This window comes from Cricetulus griseus, chromosome 2 (assembly GCF_003668045.3).
Source record: "Cricetulus griseus strain 17A/GY chromosome 2, alternate assembly CriGri-PICRH-1.0, whole genome shotgun sequence".
NCBI classification, from domain to species: domain Eukaryota; kingdom Metazoa; phylum Chordata; class Mammalia; order Rodentia; family Cricetidae; genus Cricetulus; species Cricetulus griseus.
This window is the reverse complement of record NC_048595.1, coordinates 114117423-114123221: the sequence shown is the minus strand read 5'-3', so window position 1 is coordinate 114123221 and position 5799 is coordinate 114117423. Positions and strand designations below refer to the sequence as shown.

At 40.1% G+C, this 5799-nt stretch overlaps 1 pseudogene; it reads right to left on the bottom strand.

The window, feature by feature from the left end:
* Nucleotides 1-446: 446 nt before the first annotated feature.
* Nucleotides 447-1710, bottom strand: LOC100755603 (annotated as a pseudogene).
* Between the last annotated feature and the right edge of the window lie 4089 nt (nucleotides 1711-5799).

The following is a 5799-nucleotide window of genomic DNA, read 5'->3' as shown; positions in this document are numbered from 1 at the left end:
GAGAAAACAAAATAAATCTAAACAAAAACTAAATGTTCTTCAACTGATAAATGGTTAATGAAAATATGGTACATATAAGCAATGGCACACTATTACCTGTAAAATAAAATGAAATACTGAATTTTTCAAATAAATGGATGGTACTTCAGAATAATTTTTTTCTTAACTGAGGTTTTTATTTAGTATGTAGAACCGCTGGGGTGGGGGTCTTGCCTGTGTCCACCCTATAGATCACACTGGGCTCCAGACACTAGCTTGGAAGTGAGGTGAGAGAAACAATGACTCAGCCAATCACATAATTACAAAGCTGGTGTTTCCAGCAGGGCTCCAGGTGGCCTAAGGAAGCAGTGGCATGGGAGGGACAAGCACTGGGCGGGCCTTGAGCCACCTTGATGACATCAGGCACAGGGTCTAAGCAGCAGGTGTTTCCAGGATCTCTACCCACTTTACTTGGCCAGGGGGTTCCTGGAGCATCTGCCAGCAAACTTGGCCTTACTTCCCAGCTCTTCCTTGATTCTAAGGGTCTGACTGTACTTGGCCAGACGCTCAGATCGGGAAGGGCCACCAGTCTTGATCTGCCCAGTGCAGAGCCCCACCACCAGGTCGGCAATGAAAGTGTCCTCCGTCTTCCAGGAGCGATGGGACACCATGATGCCCCAGCCATTGGACTGAGTCAGCTTACACGCCCACAGAGGCGTGGTTGACTTTGAGCAGGAGGCAGTTGCAGGACTTCTCAGTGACAGCTTTGGCAATCCTCTTAGGGCTGGTTAATGTGAGATCATCCCCAACCGCCTGAATGCCAGCTCTAGCTGTGAAATTCTTCAAAGCCTCCCAGTCGTCCTGGTCAAAGGGGTCCTCGATGGACACCGCTGGATACTCCTGCTTGAAGGACTTATACAGGTCAGCCAGCTGGTCGGGCGTGATGTACCTGATGGGGTCATCAGGAGACTTGAAGTCCAGGTTATACTTGCCAGACCTGAGCCACGTCCATGCCGATGACAACCTGGTGTGTAGCCAGCCTTCCCGATTGCGTTCTTCAGCAGCTCCAGAGCCTCTTTGTTCTCCTGGATGTTGGGCGCGAACCCGCCCTCATCACTCACATTGGTGGCATCCTTCCCGTAATTGTCTTTGATGACATTCTTCAGGTTGTGGTAAACCTCTGCCCCAATGCGCATGTCTTCCCGGAAGCTGGACGCCCCCACTGGAAGGATCATGAACTCCTGCATGGCCAGCTTATTGGGAACCGCCATTGATCACGTTGCAAGACAGGACTGGCAGAATGACTTCAGTGTTGCCAGCCAAGTAAGCGATGTGATGGTTCAAGGGCACCCCCTTTTCTGCAGCACCAGCTTTGCAGACATCCAGGGACACTCCCAGGATGGCATTTGCACCAAATTTAGGTTTATTCTCAGTGCCGTCCATCTCAATCATCAGCTTGTCGGTCTTCTCTTGCTCCACAACCTTCAGTTTCTTGCTAACCAGAGCAGGTGCGATAGTTTATTGATGTGCTCCACAGACTTTGAGACACCCTTCCCCATGTAATGAGTCTTATCATTGTCGTGGAATTCTAGGGCCTCGTAGACTCCAGTGGGGGCACCGCTGGGCACAGCCGCTCGGGAGAGACCTTTTGAGGTGTAGAGATAAACTTCAACAGTGGGCTTTCCACGGAAATCAAAGATCTCTCCGGGCGTGGATCTTGAGAATAGACATTTTCTGGCAGTCAGGTGGGCGAGCAGGAAAAGAACAGAGCTTCCTATAAACACCCTGGAGAGCTTTTAGGAGGTACATGCACACTAGCCGGTTCTTGAGCTAGGTACTTCAAAATATTTTTATTGAGTTAATCAGCACCTGAAAAACAAACACAGCATGTTCTGTTGATCTGTAGTTCTTAGGTCCAAATCTTCAGATGTGAGCACATAAGCTGGAGCAGTCACAGGAATGAGAAAGGGAAAATGGATCTCTGGGTATGAGGAACGAGTGCTAGAGAGGGATACAGCAGACACAAGTGATATGAAGAGTGAAGTGTGGAAAATGAGGAGATAACTTTAACTGGAGATAGGAGGTAGAGGACAATACAGAAGGAGATAACAGATACGTTAGGCCACTTGGCTTACAATACTTTTCCCATAAGCCACAGACTCTCACAAAAACCCAGCACCAGTTATGAGAATCTCCCTCATCAAAGAAGTCCAAGAGGATCACAAGATTATATAGCCTATTTTGCTTGCCTTGGTTTTCTTCCTGACCTAAATGAGTCTCCTGAGGACTACCTTTCACAGCACTGGAAGATGCTATGCAAGCTGGCAAGGGAGGGAAAAAGTAGACATTGTACCCTTCTATTATGCCACAAAGCACAACAAAGAGCAGAGTGGCAAAATATCCCTAAAAGTGCAATAGTGCATATATAACCCAGAACTGTCTAATTGGTCTTATATATCTCCCAACAAGTGGGAAAATATGCCTGGTACTGAAAACCTAGCCAACTATCTGGTGCTACTAGTACCCTTAATCTTAGGGAAGAACCTACTATAGTCATGTTACTAAACTAGCATAATTCTTTACTCCATTCTGAATACTAATAATTATAGTCACTAATAAATATAACTCTCAGCCCTCATTAGAAGCATTTCTTTGCCATAGACAGAAATCTTTACAGTAAACCAAACAGATAAAACAAATGGAACAAAACAAAACAAAACAAAACAAAAAAACAAATCTCCTATATCTTAAAGATCAAACAATAGCTCAGCAATCTACTGGAGAGGATTGAAAGAGCCAGAAATATCAGGAAGTCTGCTGTAAAATTACATCTCCTGAGGTTCATCTTTGATACCATAACAAAATGGCTGCCTAAAGATGAACCCCAAAGTGACAATAACAGTAGACATGTTAATATAAAAGAGAGAAATCCCAAAGGACCTCAGTCCTGAATAAAGAACTACAGGGAACTAAGGACTGCTGAGAGAAATTTGAAAGAAGTTCTGTTGTAAAGCAATTTTTGCTTCCCGGAAACAAAATTGAAGAAATGTAATAGGGTATATTTCTTAAAATTATCTCTATAATTTTTATAATTATATAATAAATTTATAATAAATTTCCTTATTTGGCCTACAACTGAATTTAGAAAGTACAACCAAGATAGCTCAGCAAGAAATATAAAAACTATGATTAAAAATGATTATGCATACAAATCCAAAGAATTTAGATGCAGGAAAATTCAGATTCATATTTTAAAGCATTTCAAAAATTTTATTGAAAAACTAAAAAAAGTTGACAGAAACTTTGAAGCTATTTAAAGTGATCAAATTGATTGTAGTTGTTAAGTATTATACAACTCACATTGCATATGGGACTACATATCTCAGGAAAGATACAGGCGTCTTTGTAGCTCACACACACCAGCTATGGAAGTTAAAAAGAGAAATTGTAGAATTCATCACAATGCATTTATCAGAAAACACTTATATGTTCTTCCATAAACAAATGTGAACCTGCACAGAATCTTATGGAATGAGAATCGCCAACACATATGTTGAGTAGAAAATACTCTACTTTTAGGTTAATCGGTATGCATTAATATTTGAATAAGGAAATGATAAAATGTACATCAAATGTTTAAGTTAATACTTGGTATATAATGCTGTGTTTAAATTCTTGTGATAATAATGTATAAAGTATTTTCTATTGAAAAGCTAAAGGAATAACTATTTTGTATGTATATTAGTCTGGTTTTATTGTCAAATCTTTTCAATCTGATTTCTGTTGAACACATATAAAATCACAGGTTCTTATATGTGTGCATGCATGTATGAGTGTGTGTTTATGAGTTCCTCTGTGTGTGTTATATGTGTCTTTTCACATATAACATAGGCATAAGTCAAGACAAGACATATGTGGTCTTACATGCAGTAGCATAAAAGTGGAAACTATTACAACAAACCTACTGCTAATGATATATTCATAAATTTCTACTGTAGGTAATTATATTCCAAAGATACCATCTTTCAACTCAGTTGTATTGGTGATAACATGCATTCACGGAACAATAGGCACCATGAAAGCTTTCAAAAGATGAAAACAACTAACAGTCCTACCTAGGTGTGGTACTAATTAAGCACATAGCCAGCATGAAAGGATTACCCAAAAGGTGCAGCAATGACACACAAAACTTCCGAGGATTTCATGGTTCTCTAATGGGGTTTAAGGTTTACTCAATGGGAATCAAGCTACATAACAGAAACCTAGCTGACTACCCAGGACTAGTGTAGGCATGGATTTGGAGAAGTACCTACAACTACCACTTTAGGAAACCACCATGACTCTCAAATGTATTATAAGTACTTGTCCTTACAGCAACAGAAAATTGTAGTTCTCACTCCTCATCAAGGAAATTTCTATTTGCAACAGAGACCAGCACAATAAACAACAACCAGTTAGAAAATGAAGATTTGTTGAATCCAGACTCAAAGAATACATGGACAATATAACTCACATACATAAGTCTCAGGGAACATTGCAAAGGTGTGGGAGCTTGCTGTGTGATTGTGTGCCAGGAATGTAAGAAGCTCAAGAGATGGCTCAGTGGTTGAGAGCACTTGCCTTCTTCCAGAGGACCTGGGTTCAATTCCCAGCACCCACATTGCAGCTCACAAATGTCTATTATTCCAGTTCCAGGGAATCTGGCACCTTCCCACAGACATTGACACACACACACACACAAAAAAAAAAAAAAACAATGTGAGAAACCACACCACTTTAATCTTACTAATCGTGCTCCATAAACATGACCTGAACAAGAACAACAATTGAAATGCTAACATGGAACACTGAAAGCTTATGAGACTTCAACCTTAGACAAAAATGTATGGAAAACTACTGAATGTTGAGAGTAGAAGAAATAATTTTTCTGGGGAAGAGTATATCCAATGCCAATTGGTCAGCCTTGAAAACATAAGATACACATAAAACCATATAGACAAACAACTATTGTTTATATACTTACAATTATAGACATACATATATACATATAACAACAATTTAAAATATGAGGTCATGAATTTGAAAGAGAGTGGAGACAGTAATTGGGGGATTTGTGGGAAAGAAATGGAAAGTGGAATGATGCATTTATATTATAAAATCAATAAACAAAAAATGAAATTAGATCAAGAACTCTTTTAACAGCTGAACCATCTTGCCAGTCCCCCAAAGCAACTTTAGAATAAAGAAGGTGGACACAGAAAGATAGGAAATCTAGAAAAAAAAGGGAAGGATAGAAAGTAAGGAATGGATGATTTTTACTGTGGGATGGCCAGATGAAAAGTGAGGGAGAAACAGAAGCTAGGGCAGCATTGTGACCTTAGAGAAGCATTGTGAACTTCATCCTGACTGGTGATGGCATTCTAAAGAAGAAAGAGAAGAAAATTGATTACCTTGGTCTTAAATTGTTAAGATGAAATTTTAGGTTTGTTGTAAAACAAACACAAATGTTTGATATAAATGTGGGTTAGGTAATATTGAGGCATTTAAAAATAATTATATTTTTAAATTATTATTCATTTAAATTAAAAACAATCATATTTTACATACCAACCCCACTTCCCCCTCCCTCGGGTCAAGTTCTATTTCCCCTACCAATCCCCCATCCCACTCCCCCAGTACACTCCCCAATGAGGATGAGGCCTTCCATGGGGGTTCATAAAAATCTGTCACATCATATGGGGCAGGACATAGACCCTTCCTCTGTGTATCTAGGCTGAGAGAGTATCTCTCCATTAGGAATGGGCTCCCAAAGTCTATTCC